This window comes from Colossoma macropomum, unplaced genomic scaffold, assembly GCF_904425465.1.
Source record: "Colossoma macropomum unplaced genomic scaffold, Colossoma_macropomum, whole genome shotgun sequence".
Taxonomy (NCBI): Eukaryota; Metazoa; Chordata; class Actinopteri; order Characiformes; family Serrasalmidae; genus Colossoma; species Colossoma macropomum.
Genome location: NW_023494894.1, coordinates 219,098 through 239,317, shown reverse-complemented (window position 1 = coordinate 239,317; position 20,220 = coordinate 219,098). Strand labels below are relative to the sequence as shown.

The following is a 20,220-nucleotide window of genomic DNA, read 5'->3' as shown; positions in this document are numbered from 1 at the left end:
AATTTAACTTTCTGATAATGTAGACCCTTTCTGATAATGTAAACACCGGTTATTCGAGTTAGTCGACTAAAATCGACGACCAAATTAGTTGGCAACTAATTCAATAGATGATTAGTTGGTGACGTCTTCACGCACACGTGTTTCTCGCGCTCACTAGGAATGTTTTGACGTTACCGCTTGCTGGAGACTTAACAACAGCGCGTTGGCAGCCTCAAGAACAAAATTCTCAGAAGTGTTGGGAGAATTTCACGCTAAACTCAGAAAAAAAAAGGTTGTCAGTTGTACTGTTTGTAAAGCCGACCTCAGGTGGCAAGGGAGCACATTCTCTGGAGTATCTGAGGAGGAAACGCGTCGGCTCACCGGATGAAGAAGATTCATCTCGGTAAGCTAGCTAGCTAGTTGTGCTAGCGACGTTAGTTAGCTAACCTAGTTAGCTAATGGGAATGTTCGAAGCCGCCCTACCTCACGTTGTAAGCTGCGCTGTAACGTCTATTACGAAATGCTTCGAGAAGCAAATAACTATTATTCACAGCGACCCTGTTTAGTTTCCAAATAACATTCACAGTTTTAAACATTGCATCGTTGTCCTAACGTCGAGGCTACCGGTGCGGTCAAAATCGGCGAACACAGGAGAGCGTTTGCAAACAATTTACTGTTTTCCGCTAACACGGTTTCAGGAGGTAGAACATACAAGGCAACTGGACGAAGAGTTACCGTCGAAATGAACTGTTTACACAAAATCTTTCAAATTTAACTCTTCATAGAGAAGTTTGCCAGAAACATTCGCCACTTTCCCATCCGCTCCATCAGAGCGCATCTTCTCTACAGCGGGGAATATCTGCTCTCAGAGGAGAGAAAGCCTCTCACAGGAGCACGGAGAGATGCTGACATGTAGCATTTAGTTGCAGCAAGTCATGTCGAAGTTTATTTATATAGCGCTTTTCACAGCAGGTGTTGTGGCAAAGCAGCTTTACGAAAAAATCCTGGTCCGAGCCCCCGTGAGCGTCGCCAGTGGCGACAGTAGCAAGGAAAAACTCCCTAAAAACAAGTGGAAGAAACCTTGACAGGAACCAAGACTCAAAAGGAGAACCCATCCTCCTCTGGGCGCTACCAGATGGCAAACAATAACAAAAGAGCAGTATGAACGGCGAATAAGGTTTTAACGTGAGTATAAAATATTAGATTAGATTAGATGCTGTCTGTCTACACGGGGCACAAAGCACAGACTGCATTGTGTACGTTAAAAATTTCAATTTAGATTATTTACTTAATTAAAGGGAAACTGATTTAGTTTTATGTTTTATTGCTGATACTTTGCACAGCCTTGGTTTTCAATTTTGACAGGAAAAAGATATTGAAGTTATATTTATCTTTTGTATTAGCGGGAAAGTTAATTAAAACAGTAATTTCGAATAGGTTATTCATCCTCATTGTTAGCAAATGCATAAAAAAAAACCTCAAACTAAGTTTGAAAGCCAATACCTACATAAGGTATTTGGTAATTGAATGATTGATTAATCCAAATAATTGGTTTTTCATTTTAACAATCGATAGATTATTCGACTATCAAATTAGTCATTTGTTGCAGCCCTACTAGACACACTGCTACAGCACTAATTTTGTCTTGTAAAACTAATTTTGAGTAACCTGTTTGTGATCCTTGAAAATTATTGCTTCTTTTCATGTTTTGCCAGATAGAAAGTGAGTTCATTGACAAATTTGATAGGATTTCGATATTGTACATTTAGAAAACATTTAGGGTGTCTGTGATTTTCATGTATAAAAGAGGCATGTTCCACATATCAGTTTTGCTATTTAGAATTCAAAATCTTTGAAGCTCAGTATCTCAAACCTGCTCAGAACACAGATAGAACCTTGTAATTCCACGGGGACAAAATGTTTTCACACAAGGTGACCAGCACACATTTTTTCCCCCACTTAAAGCAGCCCAAAACATAAAGGGCTTTTTTCCCCTCAATGACAGTTTAGTATTAGCCAAAAACTTTAACTTTGTAGAAGCAGTTCGGTGGTAGTTATGTGTCAAGGTTGTTTTTTTTTGTTTGTTTGTTTGTTTTTGAGTGAGGTAGCATCAGATTGCATGCACTCTGTGTAAGATCAGAGTGCTCATGCTGTGGCACTGTTAGAACACCAGCACATTCACTCTGTCACACCCCCTTTCCCTCCCATTCTCGCTCTGTATTTTTGTCTGGTGGAGGATCTTCCTTGGATCTTCTTTAGGGTCTTTACATCATATCGGGGTGGAGGTTAAACACCCTGCCATCCATACAGCACTCTCGCATTAAGGCAAACACAGATGCACACACCTCAGGGGTGAGAATTCCACACCCTTCCATAACCAGAGATGGAAATGGCCAGGTTTCACTTAGGGAACTTTAGGGTTTTTTTTGTTTTGTTTCAAATTGAACTCACTGTCTGAAATTTTTATCTCCAAACACACTTTTACCCCTGGAAAGGGGCTTTGTGGTTCTTCACACACATGCATCATTTGCATAGGTTCTATACTGTAAGTACAGTTAAACTGTGTTTCATCTGGTACCAGGCCTCAGAATTATAAATTTAGTAAACCAAATTTGAGTAATCTTTAAACACCCCTGTTTATCCTCAACTGATGAAAAAAAAATCAAAAACATCAGTCTCTGATTTCTCACTCATTGCATTTACATGCACTCCAACAATATGATTATTGTCATGGAGTTTGGCAGTTATCTGATTATTGAAGTGGTCATGTAAACAGCATACTCAAGATTTCGTGCCTCAGATTAAGAGAGCCAGGACTTTGGCTCAGTAATCAATTTTTTCGTTGCATGTTTACCTTTTCTTTCATTTTTCTTAGTTTGCATATAAGCATAACTGGATTGAGGGTAGAGCTGTCCCAGAGGCAGCAATCAACATTTAACACAGCACCTGCAAAATAGCAGCAATGGTGAAAACAACATACTTGACATACATTCTGCACCCCAGCATTCCTGAACAGAATGTCTAACTAGAGGTGGATGATGTACCAAGAATTGTGATACTTAAATTGAACTACTGAAATTTATACAATACACAGTATGTCAAAATATTATTTTTTTTCTGAAATGCCAAACGTGCAGAAGTGCCATATTTATACAAACAAAAACAGCACTTAAAAAAGAAAAAGCACTAAATCCAATTAAACAGGACTGATTATGCTCTTTTTGTAAAGAAGTAAAGTACTGACGATATCCATTATATACTCTAGAAAAGCTTATTGTGACATTGTGTAACATAGTTTATAACACATATTGTCATATTGCCCAGCCTTGTCTACTTCATCTGTCTAGCCCCGTCTTTCACTCAGGTAGATCTCCACGTACATGTTTAAAAGTCCTTCAGGCAGATCTAGGAGACTTAAATTGGGATTGGCTTTTGACATCCTCAAACTCTTTGTAGGGCATCTATAGTGCACTAAATAGGATGCAATTAATTTACTCTCCAACTCAGTTAAACTCTAAAAACATGGATAAGTCTACATTGCTTGATGTTATTCTTACAAATTGTCTACATAAGTATTCTGCAGTTGGAATATTTAATAATGACATCGATGATAATTGCACAGTTGCTTGTGTTAGAAACTGTAAACTAAGACTAAGCCTCATTACATTTTTAGAAGGACATTTCAATGAGCAGGCCTTTCTGGATGATTTGTATTATAGTGGCTTGGACCTTGTCTGCAATAAGGCAGACGTTGACTTAGCATGGAATACTTTAAAACAAATTTCTTGGCCCTAATACACATGCACCTCTGAGAAGATTTAGAGTTAGTGGTAAATACAACCCATGGTTTAGTGAATCTGTCTCTTCCTCTATCACAGAAGGAAATAATGCATGGGATAAAAAAAGTAATGGTCTCAGGGACCGGGTACATTATAGGCTATTAAGAAGTAGGGCTGAAACAAACTACTAATTTGATAGTTGAATAATATTTCGATTACAGAAACAAATAATTAATTTTTCGGATTAAGAATCATTACATTACCAAATACCTCTTATGTGGCTATCAGCTTTTGAATTTAGCTTGAGGATGTTTTCTGCATTTGCTAACTAACAATGAAGATGAATAACTCATTCAGAAATTCACTGTTTTAATTAGGGGTGGGGGCATCGATTCTTAGATGCATCGCGATGCGGACGTGGGTGATTCTGAATCGATTCACAAATGTCAAAAATTGATTTTCGAAGTAGTTAATTTATAATGTAAGGTTGACTGAACGCAAAAGGCGGAGGTGCAGCGCCTAGACACTCTGTGACGTGCACATAACAAAAACACAACTGCATGAGCGAGAAATACGACCGGCACCCTCTGCATTAAAAGCTAGTTTAGGTCAGGAGTCGACAACCCGAATGTTAAGAAGAACCATTTTGTCCTTTCAACAAAAATCAAACCACCTTAGGCGCTACAACATTTAATGTTCAGTATGTTTCAGTATGTGCTAATGTCCTAGAATAGGCTAAAAAATATAAACGAAAACACAGACTTACTTTGCTCTGCTTTAAGCTTTAACTATAGCCGCTTTCCTCCCATCTCCGCCAGAAAACTTTTCTTCAAAAGTTGAGCTTCTAAAACGTCTCTCAATGTTCAACTGTTTGACGAGGCTGAAGTCGCTTCTCATTCTCCCGGTTCTTGTTTGAATTTTCCCATTACACCTTATATTCTTCCTGAGGCGCCAGAATGTAAATGCGGCACTTTTTAAGGTGGAACAGGACGATTCGAACGAGAAGCTGTCTTCAAGCCGTCGACTTTTTGGTGTTTGACAGTCTCGTTGCAGATATAAGGTACCAGGAAACCACCTGCGGTGGAAACGTGTAATATGGTTTCTCATGTTTGTCGTTTCCAAAATACTTTTGTTTAGTGAGACAGTATCCTTGACAGTAAAAGTTGCGATGTCAAAGCTTCCACCCAATTCGGATGCGAATTACAAATTCTATCGCAACTTTTACTGCCAAGGATTTGCCTCCGTACTTGGTTGTTGAGAACCAGGGCTTTCGCGCTATGTTGCCCACTTTGGAGCCAAGACACAGCGTCCCGTCTCAAAGATATTTTACTGACACAGTGTCCCCCTCCACTGCCACAGTATGTTATTTCACCGTAACTGCGCATTTAATCGCAGATGATGGCTGCCTATGTCTCGTGCTCCAAACAAGAGCAGTGAATGAGAGCCTTCCAGTTAACTTTCCACAGCACTTCCATTTGTTTTATTAATAAAAGATATTAGAATTAAATTCATTATGGATAATTACAAATACTTTGCTTTAAAAGTACCAAGTCCTCACACAGTGAGAAAAAAAATTATGTATAGCAAAAAGATGCATCGATAATCGTTTAATAATCGAATCACAGCCCTCTGAATCGTAATCGAATTGTGAGGTTCCTAGAGATTCCCACCCCTAGTTTTACTGAACAGTTAAATTTGAATGATTTTGTGTAAACATTTCATTTCAACGGTAACCCTTTGTCCAGCTGCCCTGCATGTTAATGTAGATCTACCTCCTGAAACTGTGAGCAGTGGCCAATTTTAGCGGAAAACGTGATCTTTTTGCAAACGCTCTCCTGTGTTCGCCAAATTTGAGCCGGTGGCCGCAAGGTTAAGGCAGTGATGCAGTGTTTAAAACTGTAAACATTATTTGGAAAGTGAACAGTGTCATTGTCAATAATAGTTAATTGCTTCTGGAAGTCCATGATAGATATGGACCGAGGCCCCTTGCTTGTTATGTGGCAGAGAAATCCCTCTTTGTATGTTAATTTTCAGTCAACAAGTATTGTATCATAGTCCTTATGCTGTTTTTTTTTTTTGTTTTGTTTTGTTTTTTTTTGTTTTCTTTTTTTCTTTTCACTTTTTTTGCTCGGCAGATTTTTTATGGGTTATTGCGAGGTTTAAAATCATAGAGAAATTTAAGGATAATGGGGATAATGGCTGGTGAAAAGCTACATATTTCTAAATGGAATGTCAGCGGAGTTTATAATCCTGTGAAGAGAGAAAATGTGGCTCCCGAGTGGCGCAACCATCTAAGCGTTGGCCCTATCATCAGGAGATCGCAAGTTCGATCCCTGGTGATGCTACAGCCATCTGTAGCCGTGAGTCCAAGAGAGCACAATTGGCCTCGCGGGTTGATTCTTAGATGCATCGCGATACGGACATGGACGATTCTGAATCGATTCACAAATGTCAAAAATCGTTTTTCTAAATTTTAATTTATAGCATAATGTTGACGGAACGCAAAAGGCGGAACTTTACAAAGTGCAGAAGTGCAGCGCCCGGACAGTGGGCATGCACACTACATTAAAAGCTAGTGCAGGGGTCGGCAACCCAAATGTTAATAAGAGGCATTTTGCCCTTTTAACAAAAATCAAACATTTTGAGTCCATTTTACCATCTTGGCTGTACATGTCTCAGTACATGCTAATGTCCTAGTGTAGGCTAAAAATATAATACAAACAAAAATGTGCCTGAGGCGCCAGAATGTAACTGCTACACCATTTAAGGTGGAACAGGAAAATTCAAACAAGAAGCTGGAGAACAAGAAACTGACTTCAGCTTCACGTTTTTTTTAGGGTTTAACAGTTTCTCGTTGCAGATTAAACGTATCAGGAAACTAGCTGGAGGGATTGTAAACGTCTGTTCGTCTCCAAATTATGGATATTCGTCTTAAATCTTTCTCTTTGCCTTTTCGTTAGCTTCTAGCTAGGTAAACTAGTGGTTATAGGCTACATTAATTTGAGCATTTAAGATAATTTATTGTTAAAACGGTGTTAGAATGATCAGCAGAGCTTTATTTTACTGCAAAGGAGAAATTTTATAACCATAGAAATCTAATTCTGATGTGGAGCCGCAGGTTGCAGACCCTTAAGCTAGCGTATGGAAACACTTCGGCTTCTATGGAGGGGGAAAACCATATTACATGTTTCCACCCGTTTTCCGCCCGGTTGTAGTTGCTGCCAACCGGGGACCATCAATCAAGCGATGTCAAAACTTCACCCAACTCGGAAAGGACGAAGTGAACTATAAACTTTGTCACAACTTTTAATGCCAAGGATTTGCATCCATACTCAGTCTTAGAGAACCAGGACTTTCGCGCTATGTTAGACACTTTGGAGCCGAGATATAAAGTTTATGATTAAGGGTATCTGTGAATATTTAAGCCTCACAGATGTCTGGAGAACACTTCAGCCTTCAAGCAATGAATACACATTTTTCTCCCCACCACATAAATGCTGTGCTCAGATAGATTACTACTTAATGCACAAAAGTTTACTACTCTTAGTTCTATCTAGCCATATTAAAAATACAGTAATCTCTGATCACGCAATGGTGACTTTCAGCCTAAAAAGTGGGAATGCCTCATATGTTCGTATTTTTCTGAAGAATTTAAAGCTTTCTATGAAATTAATTTAAATCTGGTGTAGATGCTTCACTCTTGTAGGAAACCAGTAAATTATATGCTAGAGGCTTAATTTAATTATATTCAGCTATTAAGAAACATAAGATATCTGAGTCAAGAAAGATTTTGGAGAGCAACCTGGAAAATAAGACAAAATAAGAAATGTCTGCCTTTGTGAGCGCCCTGGAGTCTTTGCTCAGACAAAAAGCGTGAAAAAGAAACTGAGATTAGGCAAACAAAAGTTCTGTGAATATATTGACAAACTAGGCAAATACCTAGAGACTCTGACACATAAGAATTCAGATTTCCAGAGAGTTACCTCTGTAGTTGATGCTGATGGTAAAGTAACTTATGAAAATAAGTCAATGCAGACTGATGATTTCTGTGATGAGTTTTTCAAATTTTAGTGGTAGATCCCATGCTTACAATGTTTAATCACTCTCTTTCTTTAAGGCACTCTCCCTTTGCCTCTGAGGGAAGTGCATATATCTTTTATTTTGAAAAAAGTTAAATACCAGACTGGTTTCATAAAAGGTCATAATTCATATAACAACGTTAGACGTCTTCTTAATGTAATTCCAGTTTTCAAACAATGAAGAATTAATGGTCTAGTGCGTTCTCTGGATTTTTAGTTTTGGAAAAGTTTAATCTTGGTGCCAGTTTTATTATATGGGTGAAGGTGTTGTGTGAAAATCTCAAGGCCTTAATCAGTACAAATGTCAAGTCAAAATTTATTTATATAGCGCATTTTACAACAGGCGTTGTCACAAAGCATCTTTACAGAAAAATCCAGGTCCCAGCCCCCATGAGCAAGCCAGTGGCGACAGTGGCAAAACTTCCTAAGGGCAAGAGGACACCGGATAGCAAACAACATCAGTATAAAACATTAAAATACAGAACAGGGAAAAACAGGTGAAGCAATACTTATTTTTAAATAGTTTGAGTCTGTGCAGCTGCAGTAGCAGTATCATCAGAAAGGTCAGTTCATGCAGGTGAGGTTTGCACAGCGTTGTACAGCGAGAAGCTCCATGGTGGTCTGGGTGGTTTGCTTTAGCGGAGAAAAAGATTAAGAATAAGAAGAAAAACTCTAACTATTAAAACACAGTCCTATGCACTGTGTGCTTGGACCCTAATAATAATAATAATAAGAAAAATCTGAGCAAAAACAACAGGGTTTCAGCACCTGCAGTGTTTTGAGGCAATTAGGCCTAACAATGCCAAATGCTGTTTGGGCCTTATTTAGATGCAGAGAGAAAAGAACTAAAAGGAAGTCAGTTTATTAAAAGGCCTTCAGTTGTCATAGACAATGAGCAGTGGTCTTTAACATATGTTTATATTCATATGTACTGATCTACAAAGCTTTGTGGAACATCCAAGAGATTGTCAACATCCACCAGTGACTGAGAGATTAAAAAATAGTCTATTCTGCTATAGAAAATATGGGGTGAAAAGAATGAATAATCTCTTCCATCAGGCCGCATCAATCTCCAGATATCTCTTAAACCCAAATCAAAGGCTAGTTGTCTAATGGTGACAGCTAACCTGCTCTCTGTGTTGCATCTGGGCTGGGATCTGTCAAGATCCTGACCTAGTATTTGATTAAAATCACCACCTAATATTATATGAACATCCCCTAGATCTAAAAGAAGTTGTGACAGATTATGAAAGAATTCTGGCCTATCAGAGTTGGGTGCATAAGCATTACAGAGAGCACCTGGTGTATTCAACAGTTACCCTTGTACTATTACGTAGCAGCCCTCTGAATCAGTTAACACCTCTGTTTCATTAAAATTAATTATTTATCAAAACAAACAAAAAAAACAACAAAAACCCTCTGCTTTTGGCTGTATGCAACTGGCTATGTCAACTTTACAAATACAAAAACCTAAACCAGGAAAAAACAAACTATATGCAAGCCCAGTCAAATTCCGAGGACTGGCACATGCAAGCGCAAACCAAACCATAGGGTCACTGCAGGTGAAAAACCTGAGGTGATCACCCAAACTTGACTTTCCATCCACCCAGCCTCTCAAGTCTGTTGAAGCCCTAACTGCTGCATTAAGTGGAAAAGCACTTAAGTGTTGTCTTTGTCAGCCTGTACTGGTTGAGGACTATTATGACAGCCTGATTTGTTTGAGAAAGATCTAACACTCAGCTAATTCCAATAAGTGAGAAGCAGAAGTTTAAAGTGTGTGTGAGTGTGTATTCCACACCCTTACTCCTCAAATCGATCTTGGTTTGTTTGAATGACACTCTTTGATCCATGACGTGTTTGGAGTAGTCCGGGAAAAACATGATCCTGGAACCTTGCCATAGAATCTGTCCTTTCTCCCGGGCTCTTCGAAGTATCTCTTTCACTTGATAGCTTAGCAGGTTGACCATGACGAGCATCGGCTGGTTCTCCTTCCTCTGGTCTCGTCTCGGTGGGCCGGTGGGAACACAGTGAGCTTGCTGTATCTCCAGACTCGGAAACTGGTGCTCCAGCGTAGCTGGAATCTCATGTTGCAGAAACTGAATCATATTGTTTTTCTCTCTTATTTTTATACCCAAAATTTAGACATTTCAACGTCGCCCTCTGTTATCCAAGTCATCTATATAGTCCATCAGTTTCCGCATTTCCTCTTGGATAGCTTCAGTTTGTTGTTTGGATGTATGAGCGGTGCTCTCCAGCGCCGCAACCTGTTCTTCAGCCTCGTCTATACGGGAGTTCAGCGCGCTAATTTTCCCCTCATTATCCTCCACTTGCCTTAATTTCTTTTGTGCCGTGCTCAGTGTTTTGTGTGGACACACGGATTGCTCTTATCTCTGAAGCAAGAAAAGCCAGTGTGGGCTCACCAGCAACCGCACCTGATACGGCCGTTGTATCTTCAGGTGGCCTGTTAACAAAGGTGTTCATAGCTTTAGCTGGCTGTCTTGGTGGCGTATCTTTGAGGTGCTGAGGCTTTCGGATTTCTTGAGTAGGCACTGAACATTGTGATTCCTAATGCTTGATAAACTATTATAGTGATGAGGTTTGGGTCCCTATCTGTATGTAATTGTGCAGTACCAAATCATACACCAGATGCTTATTTTCCCAGTTGAAGGCATGCTCTCAACAGTTTTGCCTCACCAATTTATCTTAAGTGTAAAACTCAGAGAGGGTCTCTTACCCATTGTTTTTGGGCGTGTTATAAGTTACAGGAATATTCGGCTAAGATAGATGAAAGTTGATAGTTGATTTAGATCCATTATCTTTGATTTTGGGCATTCCCAGTAAGAAAGTAACTCAGTTAAATGAAAGAAGGTTATACAACATACTTATCTTTGCAGCAAGGAAAAATATTCTATTACAGTGGATTACTGAGAAGTTTCTAACTGTGAGTGGTTGGCATAAATTGTTAAGAGAATTAATGCCACTGGAGTATTTAACCTGTGCACTACATTCTAATACAGACCACTTTTACAAGGTTTGGGAGCCTCATATTACCTCCATCGGATCTAATTTGGCATCCATTTTAATACTGGAATTTCAGTGATTCTTTGCACCAGTTGTATCAGTAACAAGACCCGTTTTAAATATAACAGCAAGCTGGAATCTATTGAATCCGTTGAGCCTGTTAAGATTGTGGAAACTGTGTTTAATTGTGCTTTGTTAAATGTTTTAAAAACTCAAAGTCAGGTTTTAGACAAGGGCGTAGTACTATTACAGCAGCCAGCAAAGGTACAACTCTGTGCAGATGATGCTGGGCACACTCCATGAGCTCAGGAATGCCCAGGAATATTGTGAGGGCCAGCAGCTTTGCGTAGGTTCAGACCAGAGATTGATTGTGAGTCGGAGAGTGATGGTGCTTGCTTGCATTTGTGTGATTTTGTATTTACTTCTGTAGACCAGACTGCCTCAGTCATGGTGTTGTTGAAGAGTTAGACAAATCTAAACAAAAGGGAGAAGAGTTAACTTTTTTGTGTTTCTGTTCTGGAGTTAGGCACTAACAGAATAGCTTCAACCTGGTAGACAGAGCTAGCACAAAGCTTATTGTTTGTGTGTTGTGTGCTGTGCCCCTCTTTGTTGTGGGCTCAGCTGACTTCTGTGTATAGCTTGTGGTTCATTCCGTAAATGCTAGTGGCCTCTGTGATACTATTCACGGGGCTTTCTCCCTTGTGAAAACCTCCGCCGCAAGATTGCCTGCAGTTACAGCTTCAGTGGGAATAGAGCTCAAACAAAACCTATTTCTACTGTGTATTTACTTATCATATGTTCAACAAACCCTCTGTCTTACCTCGTCTGCTTTTTTCCACCACACGTATAGAAAGAGGGGCTCTAAAATCACATGAATAAGAGTAGACACACACAAAAGACTCCAGCTCTGACAGTGGCATGCCTGCCGCCTGCAAGACAGGAGTTCTGCTAGAACCAACTTTTTTTTTGTCCTCTGTGCTGTGCAGGCTGGAAGAGCTGAGTAGAAACCAGTGTGTGTTTTAATAATGATCTAGTTGAGTTTATGATTTACACAGGTAAATGTGATTAAATGTTTTCTTGCTGTTTATAGGATTTAATTGTACTGGCAGTAGGCTATAACAAATACATTTCCTGTAAGCCTGTCCCACTTGAGCAGAGAAACTGACCCACATTACTAAACATTAAAGAAAAAAACAAAACAAAAAATTCAATGTGTCTAACGTTCCGGTGTCTGTAACAGGGGTGCACAATTCCGGTTTCCTGCGCAGCACAGTTTGGTGATTTACCTGTTCAAACACACCTGATTACACTATTTTGTTAATTGTCAAGTTGACTGGGAATTTTTAGTAGGGCAACTACCAAACTGAACATCAGCCATCCAGGACTGGAGCTGTACACCCCTGGTCTATAGTATCCAAATATAAGCTATATTAATTACAGCTTTAACAAACACATTTACGTTTAAGAGGCCCATGACAACTCTCATCTAAGAATATATAGCTTTTAATGAGGCTTTCCTGTAAATTTACCAAAAGATGTCCCACTTTGTTTAGCTAACCCTGTAGTGTGTAAGGAACTGTGTATGTCTTGATGTAGTAGAGTCTAGCATAGTGTGCTGTAGTATTATGTAGCATGTTGTAGTGCAAAACAGTGAATAGTGTTGTGCTCTCAGACTGGTGGTGAAGTGTCTGTGTTTGGTTCAGAAGAAGAGTTCAGTTGCATTCTTGGTTTGGATGACTTTAAAACTCCACTGCTGTTTTCTGCCTCCAGATCCAGAGCTGCTCTCAGCCAGCTACACAACCACAATCCAGACAGTTATGATCTTCAACAAATATGCTACGCTTTGTGTTTTATTGAAGGGATTGCCAATTCTTTTGGCTGGAATTAAAACCATTCAGACATCATTTCCCTGACATCAACAGCATTTCCCTCTTATGAGCACATTAAATCAGAGGTGCTTTTTGTAGAGTGCTGTTTTGTGTGTCTGTGCAAGGACATACATACACAGATCCAGTTTAAAAGCTCTGTAGGCTGGCACTTATCTAAAGGAGGCTGTAAATGACAGATGACAAACGCATGCTAATCGTCCCTTTTGTGTCATCTAGGTAGGTGTCTATATAGAAAAATATGGTGCATGTCTTGGCTTAACTTCTTGCTGGTCGCTCCACTTCACTTTCAGCCAACAGACAGCAGTGGGAAGTGTGAGAGTGTGGATCTGTGTGTGTTTGGGGGGGTTACGACACCTTGCTAAAATAAATGTATTTGCTTATCTCTTAAAGTAGGTTCAAACTGGATGGTGGTAGGCAGCTAAGGAGTTTCCGGTGTTTGAATTAGTACAGCCACTGTAATTCTAGCCGCAGTTATTGGAACCTGCACTGCAGTATTAGCTACACTGATTTTTTAAAATTAATTAGGTTGAGGGCAGTAGTGCGGGGTTTTGGGGTTGAGTGGTAGTGTAATGTGGAGTGTGTTTTAGATGCCTGCCTCTGAAAGTCTAATGGTGGACTAGAAGCTTGCCTGTTTCAAGCTTTCTTTCAGCCCCTACATGATATCTAACTTCATTATACATTTGTTAGAATTAAAGAAAAAACAGTTGATGAAAAAACACCAGTAACTTATGATGATCCAAGCCAACAGTTTAACTGCCTCTTCATGAGCTAATAAGTGCAACCTGCACATGCACACATCTCCACATGATAGAAAACGGAGTGCAGAGTCTGGAGTGGATGCTGAGCTTTTAATCGGCAGAAGGGAGAGAAATGGTAGCTTCTCTCAGTGCTGGAACTATAAATCCAACTCTTAATTTTACAGAGCAGTAAAATACACTCCTGCCTGGTGCAAGCAATATACACACACACGCTCAAGCAAACGCAAGCTCTCTCAAACAGCCTCTGTGTTCTGTTACATCACAGTTTTTCAATCTTGCTCCTGGGGACTTGCAGCACTGCAGAGTTTCAACTATTACCTGTGTCAACGCACCTGATCAAGCTCATCAACTGATCTGTCAACTAGCAAAACCCCTCCCGAACTTGATGGTTGGGCAGGGAATAGCTGAAATTGTGCAGTGGGTCCCTTTGGGGAAGAAGTAGAACTCTTGATTAACCACACGAACACATCTGTATTTCTCTTTTATACATGCACAGTTTCTCTTTCTCACACAAACGTACACACACATATTGTCTTTCACACTTAGTCTCTCTTTCTCATTCAAACACATATTTCAAAAGGAAGTCTTACTATTCCCACTTAGAGAGCTAATGAGAACTGACTGAGATTAATGTGTATTATCAGACATGCTAGAAAGTAATTTTGCAGGTCTGAGATCACTGTGTGCATGTATGTATTATTTGTCATGCTTAGGGTAGCTGATGGTATTTGAACTCTCTTCCCTCCGGGTCTGGTCTGAAGGGCATGTCCTGCTTGGATAGCACGAGCACTCTGTTTGATGTGCATGTGACGCCCAGCTGTAGAAGTATTTCGTTTCCTGTTGCGCGTCATTGCTGCGTCAGATATGATAAAATGTGCTTTTCAGCCAGCAGCACCTTTAAACGTAAGATGTCAGTCACACAGCTTATCTGGCCCTCAAAGATTCGCTTAACCTGTAGAACCCCATGATTTTCCTTTCATTTTAATTAAAGCTGTGAGATTTGTTTCGTCAGTCTCTCTCTAATGTGCTCTGAGAATGATGTAGTCCATGCATGTTTTGAATGATTCCTTTAAAATTCAGCCAAAATGGCAGCAGCAGTTAGGATTATTCAAGCCCAAGCAGCATTTGAGAGAGATAGCAGTTCTTCCTCACTGTCACCTCTTTTTTTCAGAGCCTGCTGCTGATCCTGGTACTCCTAAATCATCAGTAGAATAACTGAGAGGTTTAAAACGCAGCAGAAAGCAGAAAACACATTTTCAACTCTCACATAATGCTTATGCTGATCGCCTTCACACTGTGTAACACAGCACCCCTATTAATCCCAGATTACTCTGAACTCCTGCCAGGTCAGGAACAAAAGTTGTAGCACATTTTTCAGGAATGATGTCGCAGAGGATGCCAGCTGGAAAAATAAAAGCTACTTGCTAGGTTACACAAAGCAGGCTCCTCACTGAGTGTCCAGGCCACCACTACCAATACGCTTGCACAGACATACATACACACCTTCTTTCTGAACCTGCTCTAAAAAGCTACAATTATACATTTGGGTCATTATATAATTTGGGGTACATTTCACATTAACAGAAAATTCAAAAACAATGTTCTCTCATTAGAACAATCAGTGGTTTAAGTTAGTATATTCCTTTAATTTAACATATCCAGTAGTTGCAAAGCTTAAACATAATTATTTTTTAATTTTTCCAAGGGAAAGAATGTTTTCATCAGTTTGTCAACTATGTTACGGTCAAGCTGTATGTGATTACAGGCACTTGATTAAATCCTGGACTTGAAGTAAAACACAATTTTAAGGGCTTGTGAGTCTGTTCTGCCACAACAATGTTTTAAAATTAATTTACAATTTTTTTTTTCTTTCAAATATGTGATATTTTCAATACTATCATTAAGGACCGAAATATTTTTATTATAAAACTATCATACGGGTAATTTAAATAGTTTTAAGTGATGTCTTATAAAATTCCAAACTGTGTATATGTGCAATATACTTTAAAAAATATCATCATAGTTATTGTATATTTGAGAAAATGAGGTGTAACATAGTTGACAGTTGATGTAAGTAACATAGTTGACTGGACACATTAGTAACCACTATTTCAAGGCAGGGGTACAAAATTCTATTATTACTTTCAGTTGATAAATAAGGAATTCAATGAATTTATACAAAATGCTCAATAAATTTAAAATTTACTAACAAGCAGAACAAAGACAAACACGTTACAGGAAAATGTTTTACACAGTGTAAATTAAAATTTTATTGAGTAGTATGAATTTAGTGTTTCATCATTCATCAGTAACTGGTGCTTTTAATTCATACATTCAGAATTAATGATCAGTGATCTGTGATACAACGTGGAATTAACCTAACCCAAAAGTCTAACTCTGTTGAGGTGAGCTGCAGATCAGACTGGGAATTGTCCTGAGAGCTTGTTCTCTCCACTCTTTGTGTTGTCACTGCAGTCACATGCAGGTCTAATCTTAATACACATTACACATTAAGCAGCAAAAAATAAAAATGTAAAACTTGTAAAATTTGAAATCACTCTCTCTCTCTCTCTCTCTCTCTCTCTCTCTCTCTCTCTCTCTCTTCCTCCTCTTTGTTGGCCTCATGGTCATTGGTCTGTAATCTGTGTTTATAACCTTCTTATTCTGACATGTAAACTGCATGGGAGATAAATGACTTTAGCAATTAAGATGTTGAAATCAGAATGCAAACACAGAGACTCAGAGTGTACACTATTGCTGCATAAATAAAAGTCCTTTCCCTGTTCTTACACCCCCCTCACTTGTTGCCCAGTGTAACGCCAATATTATACCATCCAAAGTTGTACCATGTTGTGCCTCTTTGCCTCTCTGCTGAACTCCAGCTGTTTGGGAGCAGGCCAAGTCCTGCTGTCAACAACAGCAAATTAGTGTTCCCCTGAGAGAGGAGGAGGCTCCTTGTATAGCATTGCTCACTGAAGATGATTATTTATGTATGAATGGTATTAAACTCATATTAGTGTAATTGATATCAGGTGTGTGTTTGTGAGTGTTGTGCGTGTGTGGGCTGCTGTTTGTTTCTAAATGTATAGTTGTATGTGTGCACGCCTGTCTTTTCTGTATAGGGGCCTGTCTTGGGGCTATAACTTTGTGCCCCAAATAGACAGTATTTTCTTAGGACAGTTATGTCACTTTATGGTGCTGTATTGTTGGTTTTTTAATTTTCTCCCATAAACCCTGAGCTAAGCCTGAGGTGCTACTTCCAAGATGCACTCTGAGCCCAGCTTCTGCTGAGACATTACTTTCATGCTCGCTCTCCGCTCCAACTAAGAACCCTCATTACCTTCATTTTAGATGCAAATTAAGTGCAATTGGACTTGACTTGAGTAATAAATCATAGCGATTTTGTTACCCAGAGGTCTCTAAGCATAGGGCAATTTCGAATAGACCACCATCAGTTAGAGTAATTGTACTTGCAAGCTCCATGAATCTAGAGGCGTGTGAATTCTCTCTGGGCCAGGAGGAGATAGCAGGGGAGGATATGAGAGAACTGTCTCTGGCTGTCAAATTAAGGCAGCAGTGATTTTAGGCATGTGTTAATCAGTCTTATTTGAGCCTACTTTTAGCCTCATTGGAGCTTTAGGTGTGACAGTCATGTTTGTGAGTGTGATGATGATGGCAAAGGTTTATCGCCCCTGCTTAAATCACAAAAGAAGCTTCATCAGGTTATGTGAAATATTTTGGAAGACATTTGGGGAAAAAACAAATCTGTTGTCCCTTTTTGGCTTTCTGTTTGAGTTACAACTATCCCTAAGTCAGGCTGCCCTGTGTGCAGAGCCCAACAGAGATCTGTGTAGAAATGTTTAAAGCAAGTGCTGCTAGCGAATATCTCTTACCACAGGAAAGAATGCACATGCAGATGCAAGAAGTGTATTGGCTGTAATGGGGGGTATTGCGAGAGGGCTGGTCAGGGTTGGGAGAGTTAAGTTGCACTGTAGTTTTGAGGAGATCCAGAAGCCTGTGGTTGATTTTACTGTCTGACTTTCTTTCCTGTGGCAAATAAATGGGGGTTGAGTGTGGCTTGGGTATATCAGAGTTGGGGGTTGCAAAAGAGATGACTCGTATGCTCAGCAGGGCCAGATATTACAGTCTTTCACAGACACCCAAGAACCACCCCAGCCAGAGCGGCACTGAGACTCCAAAATCCACTGAACCTCCCTTATTTTCGTTCTCCTACAATAGTGCATTATGCATAGCCTTCCCAGCCCCAACTTTGTTTCACTCTGGCCATTTGCATCCCCAGTTCCAAAAAAGTTGGGACACTGTGTAAAATGTAAATAAATACAGAATTCAATGATTTGCAAATCTCATAGACCCATATTTTATTCATAGTAGAACATAGAGCACATGTTGAAAGTGAGACATTTTACCATTTCATGAAAAATATTAAATAATAGAACTTGATGGCAGCAACGCATCTCAAAAAAGTTGGGACAGGGCCATGTCTACCATTGTGTAGCAGCCCCTCTTCTTTTAACAACAGTCTGTGAACGTCTGGGAAGTGAGGAGACCAGTTGCTGGAGTTTTGGAAGAGGAATGTTGTCCCATTTTTGTTTGGTATAGGATTTTAGCTGCTCAACAGTCCTGGGTCTTCTTTGCAGGGTTTTTCGTTTCATGATGCATCAAATGTTTTCTATTGGTAAAAGATCTGGACTGCAGGCAGGCCAGTTCAGTACCTGGACTCTTCTTCTGCAAAGCCATGCTGTTGTGATGGATGCCGTATGTGATTTAGCATTGTCTTGCTTGAATATGCAAGGCCTTCCCTGAAAGAGACATTGTCTGGATGCATGATACAGCTTTAACTTGCATTTGTGGATTGCATGACGAACTGTGTTCACAGACATTGATTTGTTGAAGTGTTCCTGAGGTCAGTGCAGTGCCGCCTGAGGGCCCGAAGATCACGAGCATCCAATATTTACTGTTGGCCTTGTCCCTTGCGTCCATGGATTTCTCCAGATTCTCTGAATCTTTTGATGATATGTACTGTAGATGGTGGGATATCCAAAGTCTTTGCAGTTTTACGTTGAGGAACATTTTTCTGATAAAGATTTTTGCAGATTTGTGAACCTCTGCCCATCTTTGCTTCTGAGAGACTCTGCATCTCTAAAATGCTCTTTTTTATACCTGCTTATTTGTATTAGTTGCAAATTGCTCTTCCCACTGTTTTTTTATTAGTAGCATTTACTTTTTCAGCCTTTTGTTGCCCCTGTCCTTTTTGAGATGCATTGCTGCCATCAAGTTCTAAATGAGTTACTGTTTTTCATGAAATGGTAAAATGTCTCACTTTTAACATCTGATATGTGTTCTGTGTTCTATTGTGAATAAAATATGGGTCTATGAGATTTGCAAATTATTGCATTCTGTTTTTATTAACATTTATTTACATTTTACACAGCGTCCCAACTTTTTTTGGAAGTTGGAGTTGTAAATACCTTGAATCACGTTAAACCTTCAAGCAACGTCGTAGAATAAAGGCCTCTAATGATCCCCACCCACTGTCTCGTCCAACATCCCTCTCTACTCCAGCATAAAGATGGAGTGCTCAGGGTCCTTGGACAGTCTGTTGTTCACTGCTGAAATTCCAGTAAAACAGTATTCTCCTGTCTGTGTTAGTGTAAAGCATATTCCTGCTGCCACATTCCTACACAAAGAGGATGATGGATAGATGCTCAGCTCTGTCCCTGATCCTACCCTACCACACACACTGCTTCATGCACACCCTCAACCTAGATGACAGCATGCATGAATCTCCATCTGCATGGTCACAACAACCTCTGCTTCATTGTTATTCCAGAGCTCGGAGGCCTTCTTGTATTATAACAGCAATTGCACTGAATGTTCCCTGTGTTTGCTTACTTATGTAGGGTATGAGTGAGTTTCAAAGTTTTGGGTGGCTACTACTGTGCTATGTAACATACTTTGTGTTTGAAGCAAATGTATGATGCTTTAGATTTCCATTTTGCACACTTTTAATTGGGCAGATATAATCTTCAATTTGTTGTTAGTTACAGTCACTTTTCCAGTACGACCTTTTGTTTGTTATGTGTGATCAATAAATGTCATTTTATTGAACGCTGCCATCTGTCATATTACTCACATACTGACTAAAGCCAGTTTACTGTGACCAAGCTCCTATTTTTTTTTTAATATTGTGTCATTATCTTCGTTGTAGTTCAAAATTTGTAATAATACATGTACTTCATATATTTAAAATATTTGTTGTTATACAACCATGTTTCCAAAAAAGTTGGTATACTGTGCCAAGTGTAAATAAAAAACAGAATGCAATGATGTGCAAATCATTTAAACCCTGTATGAAGATGGGCAGGAGTTCATCACTCTGTAAAAGACTATGTGGATAAATAATGCAACAATTCAAGAATAATGTTTCTCAGTGTAAAATAGCAAAGAACTTGGGAATTTCATCATCTTTTGTACATAATATCATTAAAAGATTCAGAGAATCCGGAGAAATCTGTGTATGCAAGGGACAAGGCCGAAAACAGGATTCTGTAGTGGAAATCAGTGCATGGGCTCAGGCACACTTGCAAAACCATTGTCTGTGAACACAGTACATCGCTGCTTTCACAAACGCTTTTGCATGATAAAGTTTAAACTTTGTATATTGTGTATTTTATGTAAATTATTTATACGTTGT

General features: G+C 39.4%; 1 protein-coding gene across 2 annotated transcripts in view; it reads left to right on the top strand.

The window, feature by feature from the left end:
- LOC118800430 (vacuolar protein sorting-associated protein 13B-like) overlaps window positions 1-20,220 on the top strand; it is a 402,625-nt gene that overhangs the window by 206,711 nt on the left and 175,694 nt on the right. The gene's annotated exons all lie outside the window — the stretch shown is intronic.